General features: G+C 40.7%; 1 protein-coding gene across 7 annotated transcripts in view; it reads right to left on the minus strand.

Annotated features, from left to right (window-relative positions):
- LOC138761596 (uncharacterized) overlaps positions 1-17,775 on the minus strand; it is a 756,070-nt gene that overhangs the window by 735,063 nt on the left and 3,232 nt on the right. The window contains exon 1 of one of the 7 annotated variants that reach the window (XM_069933978.1): positions 15,968-16,147. The exons of the other annotated variants lie outside the window; for them this stretch is intronic. The gene's annotated coding sequence lies outside the window, so the exon portion shown is untranslated. Of the gene's footprint in view, positions 1-15,967; positions 16,148-17,775 lie in introns of those variants that run through there. 7 annotated transcript variants of the gene reach the window in all.

The raw sequence follows: 17,775 nt of genomic DNA on the forward strand, positions 1-17,775 counted from the left end.
TGGAGGTGCTAAAGCAAGCGACAGAATCCCATTCTTTACCAGAATCTTTTTTCAAAAGCGATAATTATACCAAAGAAAAATAAAGACTTGTTGAATCCTGCATCTTATCGTCTAATATCTTTATTGAATTTGGATTTTAAAATTGTTGCAAATATTTTAGCAAACAGATTATCTAAATATTTACCTAATTTAATTCAAATAGATCAAACAGGATTTATTAACAACCAATATTCTGCTGATAATATTCCAAGATTAATTAGCTGAATTCATTTAATTCCAAAAAGAAGGGATCATAGTGTAGCAGTAACTTTGGATGCGGATAGATTAGAATGGATTTTTTTGTTTAAAGTGTTAAGAGAAGTTTAGTATTAATCATACATTTATAAATTGGGTTAAAGCTTTATATAAAAATCCTTTAGCAAAAGTAATTACTAATGGACAAATAACTGCTTATTTTCCATTAACTAGATCAAGTCGACAAGGTTGTCCCTTGTCTCAGGCTTTGTTTATTTTAGCAATTAAACCTTTCACTGAATTTATTGGAAAAGATCCTAAAATTAAAGGAATCAAGGTGAATTATGAAAAATATATAATTAATTTGTTTGCAGATGAGGCTTTGGTTTATTTAACAGATCCAATAAATTCTTTCCCCCAACTATAAGTTAGACTGGAAGAATATGAGGAAGTTTCTGGATATAAAATTAACTGGGGAAAAAAGTGAGATTATGCCCTTAACTGTGGGTGATTACACAGATCGTAAATGCTTACTAAATTTAGGTGACAGATGTAGGTATTAAATATTTAGGTATTAAAATTGATAATTATTTTAAAATTCATATAAATTAAATTATTTACCTTTGCTTCATCGAATTGTTGTAGATTTAAAGAAGTAGAATACTTTATCTTTTACTATTGTGTAGTAAATTGTGTTAAAATGATAGTTTTTCCTAGAATGCAATATCTTTTTTAGTCAATCCCATGCCAATTCCTTCAAAAAATTTTATATGGCGGTTAGGAATTTTTTTATGGAAAGATAAAGTGCCAAAGGTTTCTTTCAAAAAATTGACTTGGAGAATGAATTAGGGGGTTTACAACTTCCTCATTTTAAAAAATATTGTAAAGCAGCTCAATTAAGATTTATAAATTTATTTTTCAGTTTAGATATAGGTTGTGTTTTTATAGAGTTTAATGTGATAGGGGATATGAATCCCCAGGACTTTATTTATAAATGAAATTCTAAATTGTTAGTTGTAAACAGGGAATCACCTATTTTGAAACATTTGAATGAGTTGTGGAATAATATCAATAATGAAATTGGTATGGAAAGTTTAATATCTAGGAAAATGCCTCTATATCAAAATAGAATTATTCCATTTTCAATGGATAATCAAATTTTGAGGATTTGGAGATGGATGAGCATTAAGAAGATTGAGGATTGTTTTGAATGGAAAGTTTATAATATTTGAATGAATGAAGGGACAATTTAATGTACGGTACCTAATAATACATTATTCTGCTATCGTCAAGTTAAAGCTTTTTTTATCTGGCAAAATAGGTCCATTTTGATGTTACCTAATCAAAGTGAATTTAAAAGATTTGTAATACTACTGTAAATAGATTCATTTCAGCAATGTATAATTTATTTCAAATGAAAGCTCCCAAAATGGGGTGCATAAATCAAGATTATGATGGGTAGTAGATTTAGACACAAATAAATGAAAAGGATTGGATGAACTTATGTAAGATTAATATGACTAAAATTATAAATATAATATATGGGTTATTTCAATATAATTTTTTACATCAATTATGTTTGACACCACAAAAATTAAATAAATTAAATCCTGCTATATCAGATTTATGTTTTAGGTGTAAATCTGAGAATGAAACTTTTTTGCATTCAACTTGGCGATGTCCTAAAGTTAGACATTTTTTGGTTAGGGGTTGGTAATTTTTTGGAACAAATTACAGGAGCCAAATTCTCAAGGATCTGATGCTATTTTTATTGAGTAATATTAAGGTTATAAGACCAAAATTAAAATTAAATATGTATCAAACTGAATTTGTTATAATTGCCTTAGCAGTTTCTAGGAAATATATGGCAATATCATGGAAGTCAAAAATAGATTTAGATATGGAAAGACGGCACGCAGAACTTCACAATTGTATACCATTAGAGAAGATTACCTACAACCTGCAAGATAAATATGATGTCTTTTGGAAAATATGGTGCCCATATTTACCAAATTTGGGTTTGCATGTTTAAACTTGCTGAAAATCTCACTTCTTGGTAACCTCCAATATAGTCTTTATAGTATAAATGTTTTATTTTCTTGGCATTCTCTGGTTTTTATTTTTTTTCTTTAGTGGTTGGGGGAGGTTAGGTGGGATTATATATACCATGTATAATTTTTTGAAATAATTTTTGAAATTGAATGACTGTGGTTTAAAATTTATATGCTGTGGTTGCAGACAGAGAGGAGGTGCTCAGCGAAGCGATCTCCCAATCTGCGACTGCCACAAAGGGACCATCAGGTGCAGTAAATGAGTCCTGTGGATATATGTGTTGCTTCATTTGAAAGTCCTGTTTGGGGCCCTGAAATGTGTTGAGGGAGCAGGTGTGAGCCTAAATGTTGCACTTCCTGCTGTCACAGGGGAAGGTGCCAGGGTTGAGGGGGAATAGGTGGGGAGGGATGAGTACATGAGGAAATCATGGAGAGAGGGGTCCCTATGGAAGGCAGAGAGGGGAGGAAAAGGAAAAGTGCTTCTGGTGGTAGGATCCTGTAGTAAGTGTGGAAATTCTAGCAGATAATGTATTGGATGTGGAAGCTAGTAGGATGGCAGGTGACCTAAAGGGAGTTTCTATGTTTGTTGCATCTGGGGGCAGAAGGGGTCAGGGCAGATTAGGAACAGAGATGTGGGTGAGGGCTCAGTTGATGGAGAGGAAGGTAGATCTGTGGAAGAAGACATATTTTGGAAGATCTGGACTGGAAGATCTCATCTTGGGAACAAAGGCTGAGAAACTGAGAGAAGGGGGATAGTATCTTGTAGGGGTCGAGGTGTGAGGAAGTGTAGTCAAGGTGAGAGTTAGAGGGTTTGTAGTATATGTCAGTGGAAAGCTTGTCTCCCAAGATCCACCCTGATACCTATTTCCATAGAAAGGCTTCTGAATTATTAGTCCTCGTAACATAACCATTGTAGTGGCTGCTACACACAGAAAACACCATTGGACTCGGTGGAGTTTCCAGTAGAACTGTTTGTTTGAATTTTGTACGCGCCCCTTTAAGGCCAACATGAGTTCCACCCCTTACAGCAGTGATCCCATCACGTGGCCCAGGGCTTGAGCTGTGGCCTAAGCCACGAGGCAATGAGGAAGCCCTGAAGGCGCCATCTTCTGCAGCTGCCCCACCAGCGAGGTGGTACAAACAGGGTCGGTTTGCTCACAGAGATGTGCACCACCACACAATCCCCCCCCCCCCCCCACCAGAACCGGCTTACGTGTCTTGCTGCTTGGGCAGCTGACGGTTGTGCCGTCTGCACGGGCTGGTTTGTCCACGTGTGTCGGCTTTAGCCAATCGACTGTGAAAAGTTACTCCCTGTCCCCAATGTCCAGAGTAAAGGCTTTTGCCAATCATTGGAGGACTTTGTACGGGCCCTCATACTGCAGGTGGGGGGGGGGGCGGGTGTGGGCCATGCCGGATGAACACGAACCCTGCTGAGTCCAACTCTTTGGGGATGTTCACCAGGTGCTTGCCGTAGTGGAGGGGTGGTGGGGGTGTTAACAAGGCGAGCTTGTTTCAGAGGTCCATGAGTACTGTCGGGGTCTCACCACCAGGCTCGGCATCTGCTCCGATAAACTCCCCTGGTAGCGACAGTGGTGCACTGTAGACAAGTTCCGCGAATGAAATTTGGAGGTCTTCTTTCAGAACTGTCCAAATGCCAAGCAGGACCCACAGCAGCTCGTCTGTCCAGTTGGGTCTTCTCAGCCACGCCATGAAAGCCGCCTTGAGATGTCAGAGGAAACGTTCTACGAGTCCATTCAGTTGGGGATGATAGGCTGTTGTGTGATGGAGCTTGATCCCCAAGCAGCTCACCAGATGTGCCCAAAGGGCGGAGGTGAACTGGGCGCCTGTTGCTGGTCATGTGGGCTGGGACGCCGAAACGTGCGACCCTGTTCGCGAGCTGGGCTATGACACAGGATTCGGCGGAAGTGTCCTTGAGGGGGATGGTTTCTGGCAACCTCATCGTCCTGTCGACCACGGTCAGGAGGTAGCTGACGTCCCTGTACACAGGTAGGGGGCCCACTATGTCGACATGGATATGGTCAAACCTCCGGGCTGGTGGGTTGAAGTGCTGAATCGGGGCTTTGACATGGTGCTGAACTTTGGATGCTTGGCAATGTGTGCAGTTCCTCACCATCTGTGCCACTTTTTTCTTTAACCCATGCCAGACGAAGCATTCCGCTACCATGTGCATCATCATCTTGACTGAGGGGTGAGCCAGGTCGTGGATCACCCAGACTGCTTCCTGCCTCCACTGTGGGGGGGGGCTATCGGTCACAGCAAACCTGTCAAGACATCGCACAGGACTGTGTTGTGGCTGTCTGGCAGCTTCAGGTCCTCGAGGCGCAGGCTGGTGATGGCAATTCGGAAGGCCCTCTGGGCCTGAGCTAATTGGGCGTAGTTCAGGCCAGGGGCCAAGTTGTAGATGGTTGGTCTGGAAAGTGCGTCACCAACAACATTGTCCTTACCCGCCCGGTGTCGGATGTTGGTGGTAAACTCTGAGATATAGGAAAGGTGTCGTTGCTGGCGTGCCGGCCAGCGGTCTTTAGCCATGGTGAGGTCCTGTGCGAGCAGCTTGTGGTCCATGAAGGCGGTGAATGATCTGCCCTCCAAGAAGTAGCGGAAGTGCCTGATTGCGAGGAACGCACTGCTCTTCAACTCTGGTGGTCGGAGATGCCGGCTGAAGAACACCAAGGGGTGCCACTGCCCATTGACCTCTTGCTCCAGGATGTCCCCGATGGCCGTGGCGGATGTGTCCACCGAGAGTGCTGTGTGGGTGTCGGGTCGGGGGTGGGCCAGTAGGGTGGTGCTCGTGAGGATGGCATTGGTCTGGGCAAAGGCTGTCTCTGCCTCTTTCAACCACTCGGTGTCTTTTGTTTAGAGGAGATCAGATTGAACAATGGGTGCATTATGCGTGCGGCCCTCGGGATGAAACAGTGGTAGAAGTCGATCATCTAGGTGAACTCCCACAGGCCTTTGACGGTGTCCAGCCTAAGGAACTGTTATATGTCCCTGATTTTGTCCTGCAACAGTGCTGCCCCATCTGCAGTGATGGTATGGCCCAAAAACTGTAGCGACTCCATCCCGTACTGACATTTGGCCACGTTGACGATGAGGCCGAATTCAGTCAGGCAGGCGAACAGTGTGCAGAGGTGGGTCTTGTGCTCATCATGATCTCGACAGGCGATGAGGATGTCATCGAGATAGATGAACACAAAGTCCAAGTCTCTGCCCACTGTGTCCATGAGCCGCTGGAAGTTTTGGGCTGCGTTCTTCATGCCAAAAGGCATCCGAAGGAATTCGAAAAGGCCGAACGGGGTGATGATGGCGGTCTTGCCAATGTCATTGGGGTGTACAGGGATATGGTGGTAGTCCCTGACTAAGTCACAGTCACACAGTCCATTCACAGTCCATTACACCACAGAAACAGGCCCCTTTGGCCTTTCTCAACCTTGGTGCCATGCAAGTTGACTGTGAAGTCCTGGATGTGGGGGATGGGGTATTGATCGGGCATAGTCGCGTCATTGAACTGGCGGTAGTCCCCACATGGGTGTCAACCCCCCGGTGGCCTTGGGGACCATGTGCAGGGGAGATGTCCAGGGGCTTCCTGACCTGCAAACTATGCTGAGCTCCTGGAGGCGGGAGAACTCCTCTTTCGCTAACTGCAGCTTCTCCAGCAGCAGTCGCCTGACCTTGGCATGGAGTGGAGAGCCCTGTGTGATGATGTGGTGGTGGGCACTGTGCTGGGGCATGGTGGCAGTGAACTGTGGCCGCAAGATGGCAGGGAACTCATCGAGGATGCGGGAGTACTCATCCCTGGGTGTGCAGACAGTTGCTATCCCCGGACTGTATGCGTTGGACGGCTCAAGACGGAGGGTCTGGAAAGTATGGGCATGCACGAGCCTCTTGCCCTTCAAGTCGACCAGCAGGCTGTGCGCACGAAGGAGTTGGCTCCTAACAGTGTAGTTTGCACAGTAACCAGTAGGAAATTCCAACGATATTTATCCTGCCCAAGGTGTACCTGAACAGTCCATGTGCCGAAGGTCTTTATATTGGTGTCGTTCACTGCCCACAGGGTCAGGCCTTGTACTCTCATGCGGGATTCAAGGGCAGTTGAGGGGAATATGCTCAACTCAGCTCTGGTATCCACCAGGAAACGCCGACCATTGGTCTTGTCCACCACGTGTAAGAGGCTGTTCACGTAGCCAGCTATCGCAGCCATCAGCAGCAGCTGGCCCAGTCGTTTCCCTGGTCCGAGCAAAGTTGGCGGCATTTGCCGGCTTGTGCGTCCCAGCATTGGTGAAAGAAGCACCAGGTCAACTGGTGCTCCTCCGTCTTCTGTCTGGGGGCGGGCTGTGGTCGGCTGGGTGAAGGGTTGGTGACCTGGTTCATGGTGGCCTTGTCCTCTCACTTTGTCCACCACAACAGTGTGAGCATCTCATCCATCAAGGCAGACGGGGCTCTGCCCCCATGCCATCGAGGTGCTGCGCGCTGCCAATGGGAGAGTCCAAAGGTGCTGAGGAGGAGGGATTTTGAGGGTGATGTACTTGCCCTCCTCAGGAGGATCGTGGATCAGGTCATCTACTTTGGCTGCTGTTTCTTCATCGAGGACACTCACCATGTGGTAGAACACAATGGAGTCCGGGGTGATCTGCTGGAGTCAAAATTGTGCCTCCGCCTACCCGAACCACGTGTGGGGCCAGTAGGTCCAGAAGGGGGGGAGTTTCACCAAAACAGTGCTGATCGCCAATGAATCTATATTTTGAGACCACATCTGGCTTCTGCGGGGTCACCAATATAGCGGCTGCTACACCCAGAAAACACCACTGGACTCGGTGGGATTTCCAGTAGAATTGTTTGTTTGAATTTCGCACATGCCCCTTGGCCAACGGGAGTTCCGCCCTGCACAGCAATGATGTCATCACGTGGCTCGGGACGCGAGCTGTGGCCTAAGCCATGAGGCAATGTGCAAGCCCTGATGGCCCCATCATCTGTAGCTGCTCTGCCAGCATGGCGGTACAAACAGGGCCAGTTCACTCACAGAAATGTGCGCTGCCACACCATTATATTATTGTACCTGCAGGAGAGATAAATTATTCTTTGTGGCAAGAAACTAAGAGTAATAAAGCCATAAAATTTGAACTTGCCCCAAGTCCTGAAATCAGAATGCACTTTTCAACACATTGGAAAGTTGGAATTGTAGAATTCAAGCATCAAATGAAATGTTCAAAACTATGAATCAATAACTTTTATTTAAGTAAAAACACACATTGCTAGAGAAACTCAACCAGTCAAACTGTACTTTATGTAGCAAAGATAAAAGTACATAACGTTTCAAGCTTGAGCCCATCATCAAGATATGGAAAAATGTTGGCAAGTGTCTGAGCAAAAGAATAAGGGTGGGGGAATGTGTGGTTGCAAAGGCAGGAAGTGATAGATGGAGAAGGGAGGGAGGGGACAACAGCACATTAGACTCCAGGCATTGTAAACCACTCTATAGTTAATGTTGGTTGAGAATTGCCAGATTATCCCTGATTTCAGTTTCAGAAGTGCTAATTAGATTAGCAAAAAATGTTTTTTTCCCCTTTTTTACATCATCAATAACATGGATCATACATATCTTATTTACCGTTGTTTCATGTCCATCTGCAATGTAAGCAAGAACAAGGGTGTTTAAGGCTAGGGATCAAGATCTTTACAAGAAGTCCAGATACAATCTGTGGAAGGCCATCTCTGAAGCAAAGTGGCGATTCCAGAGGAAAGTAGAGACAGATACATGCCAGCTATGATGGGGAGTGCAGGTCATTACAGCCAACAAAGTGAAGGTGAACACTTTTGATGGCAGCTATGTTTCACTACCCAATGAGCTGAAAACCTTCTATGCCCGCTTTGAGAACAAGAACCAAACAATACCTACTACAATCCCTGAAAAGGCTGAGGTCCCTGTGATATCTGGCTCTGAGGCCAACATCAGAACATCATTCATGAGGGTGAACCCTCACAAGGCATCAGACCCTGACGGCATACCTGGCAGGGTACTGAAAATCTGCGCTAACCAACTAGCCGGAGTGTATTTTTTTTTTGAAGACTTTATTTAAAATTTTATAACATGAATACAACAAAGAATTACATTTAAAGAAAAATAGAAAAAAAAATTAAAAAAGGTATGATTACAATATTACATCAGAAAACTACACAAAATAACACCCCCCCCCCGTTAATTGTAACACAATATTAATAGTCTAACTTAAAATTAGTCTAACCCTCCCCCCCCAAAATAAAGAGTGAAGAGTTAATAAAATTGACAATATTATATATGGAAAAAAATACCCACTTACAAAAAAAGAGATAAAACTTAACCTAAAAAAAATTCTAACAAAAACAACAAAAAAAATTTGTCAATACTAAAATATCACGCTTAAACATATATTTAAATCAAACCTAAATGCATATAATTAGAAAACGGAGTCCACTTTAACTTATAAAAAGACATCTTATCCTGAATTGAAAAAGATATCCTTTCCATAGTCAAACAAAATTTCATTTCCAAATACCACTTATCTAAAGTTAGTATATTTCTATCTTTCCAAGTAAGTGCTATACATTTCTTAGCCACAACTAAAGTTAAATAAATAAATGAAATCTGATAATCCTCTAAACCTAAATCGATTAATGATTGCATGTTCCCTAATAAAAATATATCGGGATCTAATACAAGATGGATATTATATAAACTGTTAAAAACAGATTGAATATCTTTCCAAAACTGTTGCAATCGATCACAAAGCCAAACAGTATGCAAAAAAGTATTGGCCGTCTGATCACATCGAAAACAAGAATCCAACTTACTAAGACCAATTTTTTTAAATTTCTCCAGCGTTAAATATAGCTGATGAATAAAATTATAATTAATCATCGCTAGTCTAGCATTAATTAATTTCTGAATTCTATTCTGACAAATTTCCATCCAAGCTTCTTCAGCTATTTTATGTCCTAAATCTTTTTCCCATTTCAACTTATCTTTATCCCAGTCTTTTTTACTATCAATTTCTTGTAAAATACAATACAAATCAGATATATATCCCTTTTTTGGTATTGAAAGTACATATTCTTCAAAACTAGATTCAGGCAATAAAATCATATGTCGACCACATAACTGTTTTACAAAAGATCTTAATTGATAATATACAAATATAGAATTTGCACTAATACCATACTTCCTTTGTAATTCATCAAAAGAACAAAAACAATCCTCAGAAAAACAATCAGATAAAATTTTTATTCCCTTCTTTTCCCATTGTTTCAAAGTGGCATTGGAGACTGTAAAAGGAACAAGTTGATTATTATATAATGGCAATCTTCCAGAATATATATTTTTAAGTCCCAATTTTTTAAGTTTACTTGTCCATAAATTCAATAAATGTTTCAATATTGGCACATCATACGTTCATAATAAATTTTTATTCCATCGAAACAAAAACTCATGAGGAAATTTTTCTAAAATAACCACCATTTCTATCTTTACCCAACTAGGTGGGTCGTCCATATTCATTAACGCACTAAGAAATTTGAATTGAGCTGCTTCATAATAATGCTGAAAATTCGGTAATCTTAAACCTCCAAATTGAAAATCCCACATCAATTTTCTCATTGCTACTCTCGGAAATTTTCCCTTCCATAAGAATTCTCTAATCGCTTTATATAAGTCCTTAAAAAACTTTTCTTTAAAAAAAAGGAATTGATTGAAACAAATATTATATTCTAGGAAAAATATTCATTTTTATGGTATTAATCCTCCCTAGTAAACCCAAAGGTATATCCCTCCACCTAATCAAATCTAATTTAATCCTTTTTATTAAAGGAAAATAATTAATTGAATATAATTCTTGAAATTCCATATTAACATTAATTCCTAAATATTTAATTTGTGTAGTCCACTTCAAATTTGTAATATTTTTATATACTGAATAATCACCTTTACAAATTGGCAAAATTTCACTTTTAGCCCAATTTACTTTGTAACCAGATAATTGGCCATAAATTTCTAAACATTCTTGAATTGCAGGTAAAGAAATATCCGGATCTACCAAATATAATAAAACATCATCAGCAAATAAATTAATCTTGTATTCCTCATTCAGAACTCTCATACCTTTAACATTTTCATTTTGACGTATTAATTGTGCTAAAGGTTCAATAACTATAGCAAATAAAGCAGGTGACAACGGACATCCTTGTCTAGTAGATCTTGTCAAACTAAAAGATTCTGAAATTTGGCCATTAACAGCAATTCTAGCCTTCGGGCTATTATATAAAGCCTTTATCAACCCAATAAATGAAGAACCAAAACAAAATTTCTCAAGTACTTTGAACAGAAACTTCCATTCCACTTTATCAAAAGCCTTTTCTGCATCCAATGAAACCACTATTGGATAATTCAACTGAAATTTAGATTTATTTATCAAGGTTATTAACCGTAAAATATTATCTGATGCATACCTGTTTTTTATAAATCCTGTTTGATCACCATGTATAATTTTAGGCAGATATTGAACTAATCTATTAGCCATAATTTTAGCTACAATTTTATAATCTACATTTAACAACGAAATTGGTCTATAAGAAGAAACCTGTAAAGGGTCTTTATCTTTTTTTGGTATAACCGTAATTATTGCATTAGAACAAGACTCAGGTAATTGAAAAGTATTATAAGTTTGTTGTAATACATCCTTATAAATAGAAGATACATCAGCATAAAAAACTTTATAAAACGCTATAGAAAACCCATCTTCACCAGGTGCCTTTCCGTTCGGCATGTCTCTTATTGCCCTTTCTATTTAATCTTCTATAAAAGGTTTATCTAACTCTTGTCTGTCTTCTTGATTCAATTGTGGCAAGTTAATATTTTCCAAGAAAGAATCTATTGCGTCTCCAGTTACATCTTTACATTCCGAAGTATACAATTGTTTATAGAAATTACAAAATTCCTCATTAATCTCCTTTTGATTAAAAGTAATACCTGATTTCTTTCTAATCACTGGTATAATCCTAGATAATTGTTCCTTTTTTAATTGCCATGACAAAACTTTATGAGCTTTCTCGCCCCATTCATAAAACTTATGCTTAGTTCGATTCATTAAAGATTCAAACTGATATGTTTGTAATTCATTATATTTAAATTTTAAATTAGTTAACTGATTCTTTTGCGTTTCAGTAGCATGTTTTTGAAATTCTTTTTCAGTAGCAGTTATATTTTCCTCTAAGTCTTCAATCTCTTTAATTCTCTCCTTTACTTTAGAGGCATAACTGATAATTTGGCCTCACAAAAAAGCTTTCATTGCATCCCATAAAACAAAATGACTAGAAACAAAATTACAGTTAATACCAATAAAAATTTCAATTTGCTGTTTTAAAAAACTAATAAATTCTGGTTTTTGCAATAGCAGAGTATTAAATCTCCATCTTGAAGCTTTCTGAACATCTTGTGAACTCAAATATTCTAATAATAATAGTGAATGATCCAAAACCAATCTAGCCTTATACTCCACAGATGTAACCCTATCCTGCAAATGTGCTGATATTAAAAAATAATCAATTCTAGAAAAAGAATTATGTCGCGAGGAATAAAAAGAAAAATCTTTCTCTGTAGGATTAACTCTTCGCCAAATATTAATTAAATTCAAATCTGCCATCATATTAGTCACTTGGATTGCCATCTTAGACTTCTTCATTACGCTTGGGTACTTATCCAATAAAGGCTCCAACACCACATTCAAATCTCCCCCAATCATCACATTAGAGTTCGATTATCCAAGTAATAAAGACATATCCACAACAAAAGCTGTATCCTCAACATTAGGAGCATAAACATCAAGCAAAGTCCATGCCTCATTAAAGATTATACAATTTAATTTTAATAATCTTCCACCATTTTTCTCTTCATTCTGTAACTGAAATGGTAGATTCTTATGTACCAAAATTGCCACACCTTTTGCCTTAGAATTAAACGAAGAATAAAAAACTTGCCCAACCCATTCACATTTGAGTTTCAAATGTTCCTTATCTGTTAAATGAGTTTCCTGTAAAAAAGCAACATCAACTTTTAATTTTTTTTAAATAAGCAAGTGCTTTCTTACGCTTAATAGGATTATTTAAACCCTGAACATTAAGAGAAGCAAACTTCAATTTAGACATTTCTTACACTCAATAAAACACAACAACAAAAAACAAACAAAAAAAAGGAAAAAAAGAGAGGAAGAAAAAAAGAAATCCCCAAAAAAAGAAAAGAAAAAAAAACCCTTAATTCCCCTTTAAAATTACAACCAAAAACTAAAAAAAAATAAAAAAAAGTAATATATTAAAAAAAATTAATTATTTAAAAAGGATAATAAAAAAAAGCTTCACTCCCTAACCCAAAAATTAAAAAGAAAAAAAAAACAGGTCGGAGGTCACAATTACCTCCTCCTGTTTAAACCGCCTAATGCGGTAACTCCCCCAAAATATTGGGTGTGAGATAACTCACACGCAGCTGATGACTTCTGGAAATTGGTGCCCACCCAGTTCCCTCTCCCAACTCCCATCACTATTTGAAATCTTCTCAACAAAAAATAATTTTAAAAATTATTTTTAAAATTTTTTTTTTTTAAATCAACTTTGCCATTGCGACCACCGTTTTTTCCATTTCTTCCAGAAATCAGATTCCCTTCTTGCAGCTCTGCCCTCTTTGGAGACCGTGGAGGACTATGTCGTTCCTGGAATTACGTAATTGGTAAAGACTGAGCAAAATCCATAGCTTCTTTAGGATTATCAAAGAACTTCGGTTGATATCCATCCAGAAAAATCTTCAGTACCGCAGGGTATCTAAATGTTGCCTTATATCCTTTTTTCCACAATAATTCTTTCACAGAATTAAATTCACGTCGTTGAAACATAATTTCCTGACTCAAATCCAGATAGAAGAAAACACGATTACTCTGAACCATCAAAGGAGATCTATTTTGCTGTGCATTTCTAATAGCCATACGTAAAATAGTCTCTCTATCACAGTAATTTAAACAGCGAACCAGAACAGGTCTTGGATTCTGTCCTGAAAAAGGTCTCCTTCTCAAAGCTCTATGAGCCCGTTCCAATATTAAACCTTCAGGAAACTTAACTTGTCCCAACACTTGTGGAATCCATTCAGTGAAAATCTTTCTTGGAACTGGCCCTTCTATGCCTTCTGGCAAGCCGACAATTTTCACATTATTCCGTCTTGATTGGTTCTCCAAATAATCAACCATTTTTGCTAAATTTTTATTCTGAATCTGTAACGTTTCAATTGTTATATTCACATCTTGCAATTGATCTTGTACATCAGATAATCCTTGATCACACATCTCAAGTCTTTCAATAGTTTCGACTTTAAAAGCTCCATAATCGGCCATCTGTTGAGTATTGACATCCACCAATGCATTAATCTTAGAAGTAAGATTATTAATAGAATCACCTAAATGCATCATTGAAGAAAATATCTTATGTTCAAGACTCTTGAAAAGTATATCAACATAAGTAGATCCAGACATGGTGGGATCCTGCTGTTCTTGTGGAATCAGAGGACCTTCTATCCCTTCTTTTAATTTAGTAGCTTTTCTTGCAGTTTGACTCCGTGTAAAAGCCCCTGCCACAGACCCCCCCAGAAGTGTCAGGAGACTGATGATCAGGGTTATCTTTGATTCAAACCTCCTTTAAAAGCTTTGTTACGTCAGTATCTGGAAGAGCTGTTGTAACTGGTGGTGTAGCAGTCAAATGACAACTCTTTAACTCTCCAACTGGTGGCACCCCAGCTAATTCAGCAGTCAAAGTCTCATTAACAGCACTCACAGTAGACGTTGTTTGAAATACTGGCACCCGGCCAGCCCTTTGTTCTAAAGGCTGCTGAGAACGACCTTCAGAAAGACCTACCGATTCAGAGCTGAGTTCCAATGCCAAATTCTTCGCTTCTTTTCCTGGATCCATTTCACGCTGAGTCGTGGCTTTTTGTAAACAAGCAGGCTCAGATAATTTCGGAAAATATAATTTTTTAACAATCTGTTGACGTTTCCTTTTACTTTTTTTTGACAAATGTACCATTAGGTATTAATTCAACACCTCATACTATTTATAAACTTTTTTAAAAGTTTTAACGGGCACTTAAAGATAAAACAATAAGTTAGAGTCAGGAGAGGACTGGAAGGCACGTCTGTTCCTTACGCCATCTTGCCACGCCCCCCCCCCCCCCCCGCCCCCGCCGGAGTGTTCACGGACATTTCCAACCTCTCATTGTGGCAGTCAGAGGTTCCCATCAGCTTCAAAAGGGCATCAATCATCCTGGTACCCAAGAAGAGTACTGTGGGCTGCCTCAATGACTACCGTCCAGTAACACTAACTTCTACTATGATGAAATGCTTTAAGAGGCTGGTTGGTCATGGGAAGAAATAACACGTACCTAAGTAAAGATCTGGAACCACTGCAATTTCCCAATCATCACAATCGTTCCACAGCAGATGCAATATTGCTGGCTCTCCACTCAGCTCTGGATCACCTCAAAAACAGCAATTTATACATACAGCTGCTCTTCATAGATTTCAGCTCGGTCTTCAATACCATTACCTCTCAATGCTGATCAAGAAGCTATAAACTCATAATAATGGCCTCTGTAACCCACTCTGCAATTGGATCCTTGATTTTCTCATTGGAAGACCACAGAGAGTAGAAATTAGAAACAATGTCTCCTCCTCACAGATCATCAACACAGGCGCACCCCAAGGAAGCATGCTTAGTCCACAGCACTATTCTTTATACACCTATGACTGTGTGGCCAGGCACAATTCCAATGCCAATGGCACCACAGTTTTCACAAATAGCAATTAGGAAGCATATGGGAGAGAGAGATACATAATCTCATTGAATGGTGTAACAACAACAACCTTGCACTAAATGTCAGCAAAACAAAGGAGATTATTGTGGACTTCAGGAGGAAGCCAGGGGAACATGCCCCAGTCCTCATTGAGGGCTCAGGAGTGGAAAGGGTCAAGAACTTCAAATTCCTGGTTGTCAATATCTCCAACAATCTGTCTGGAGCCTCCACATTGATGCAACCACAAAGAAGGCTCACCAATAGCTATACTGTGTGAGGTGTCCGAGGCAGTTTGGTATGTCACTGAAAATGCTTGTAAACTTCTACAGATGAACCATGGAGAGCATTCTAGCAGGTTGTATCACTGCCTGGTATGGAGGCGCCAACTCTCAGGACAAGAATAAACTCCAGAGGGTTGTTAACTGGCCTGCAACATCGCAGGCACCAGACTTCACTCCATTAAGGACATCAACATGAAGCAGTGTCTTAAAAAAATAATCAGCCTCTATCTTTAAAAGACTCCCTTCACCCAGGCCATGCCTTCTTCACTTTGTTAACACAAGGGAAAAGGTACAGGAGCCTAAAAGTGAGCACTCAGCAGCACGACAGCTTCTTCCCCACTGCCATCAGATTCCTGAACCAAAGACACTACCTTACTTTTCATGCTATTATGTTATTATGTTTTTATATAGTAATGTTGTAAGATGGTTATAATATGTTTGCACTATGATGCTGCTGCAAAACACTGAATTTCATGACTTGTTCATGACAATAAATCTTGATTCTGATTCTAATTCTGTTTTATCTTTACCGTGTAGTGAGCTGCACTGATCCACAAGCAAACCAGGTCACAGAGGTACAGGCTCACACTGGGCTGACATCACAATGGTCCTGGTGAGGGGCCAAAAAGGATCATGGGAATGGTGCTGATAAGCTCTCAGAGAGTTCCAGTAAAGTCAATTGGTTGGTTCAACTCACTAACAGCTTCTGTTAAGTTTTGTCTTTTGTTCACTGCACAGCTGCCGACCTTTATGGACCTCACTGGCACTTGTCTGGTTCGAACAGGTTGACGCCCAGTTTCAGGTCAGACAGATCTGACCTGAAGATATTACTAAGTGGTCAGTTTTCTCGACCAGGAGACTGCCAGAGGAATCATTGACTTCTTATATCAGCCGCCAACAATTAAAGCACTCCTTATCCGCCTCTCCCGCCGCGAACAAGCAGCACTGCTGCTCCACATGGACAGCCTGGACAACCGCATGCTGTCTGCCCTTATGAACGATATGCTGGCATTAATGGATGGCCACAGGCCCTGCTTATTGTTTAAGCAGATATTTCTTGAACAGATGCTAGAAGATATCCACTTAATCCCTGCGGACGGAGACTTCAGCAACCCACGCAGGTTAGCAGCCCATGCAGATGTCCTGCAGCATGCCAGGCAATGTGGTGGGGCATTCGTTAACCTAGTTGCTGTGTCACACCCAGTGATTCGTCTTTCTCCAACTCCACCAAGGAGGCCGGCGACAGGTGCACCAGGTGGAGACTCAAACTCAGGGCGATGGTGTTTCTACCATCAGAAATAGGATTCTGGAACCCACCGCTGCTGTCCACCTTGCTCCCATCTGGGAAACGCCTCGACCGACCATCGCTAATGGCTACGATGGTCAGCCGCCAAGACAGCCTCCTTTATCTATGGGACAGGGACTCAGGGCAGCATTTCCTCATGGACACAGGCAGAGATCATTATCTTGCCCCACCCCCCTTTGAACCGAGACACCCGTGCTGGAAAGTCAGGATTGTCCCTCACCACTGTCAACAATAGCAGCATATCCAACCATCCTGCTACAGTTCGCCTCCTGCTGTTTTACATGGACCTTCACTGTGGCTGATGTGTCTCAACCCCTACTGGGTGCAGACTACCTTCAAGCCCACTGCCCCCTGGTAGACCTGAAAGGGCGCTATCTGGTCAATTCCAGGACCTTCCAGACCTTTACCCTTTGAGAAGCCAAGTTCCCAGGCCCCCACCTCAACTCGGTAACCTTATTGGGCAATGAGTTTGCCAGACTCCTCGCAGGATTCCCAGCCATTATCACTCCACAGTTCTCCTCCGCAGTCCTGAAACAAGGCATCCAGCACCACATCCCCACGCAGGGATCACTGCTACATGCCTGGACATGCAGGCTTCCTCCCGACAAACTGCGGCTTGCTAAGGAAGAATTCAGGAAGATGGAGGAGATGGGAATTGTTTGGTGCTTGGTCAACCCATGACCCTCTCCTCTGCACATGGTGCCGAAGTCTTCTGGGGGATGGAGACCTTGTGGCGACTACAGCAGGCTCAACGATGCCACAACAGCTGACGGATATCCAGGACTTCACAGACAATCTACACGGAGCGAGGATCTTTTTAAAAAATTTTTTAAATTATTAAAAATTTTTAAAATTGGCCTGGTCCAGGGGTACCACCAGAACCCTGTGCACCCCTACAATGTCCCCAGGCACCCCTCATCACTCTGTTCACCCTTTTTGAGTTCCTCCATATGCCATTCAGCCTCAAAAATATAACAAAGACTTTCCAATGACTCATGGACTTGATGGGGCTCAGCCTGAATTTAGTTTTTA

This window comes from Narcine bancroftii, chromosome 4 (genome assembly GCF_036971445.1).
Source record: "Narcine bancroftii isolate sNarBan1 chromosome 4, sNarBan1.hap1, whole genome shotgun sequence".
Taxonomy (NCBI): domain Eukaryota; kingdom Metazoa; phylum Chordata; class Chondrichthyes; order Torpediniformes; family Narcinidae; genus Narcine; species Narcine bancroftii.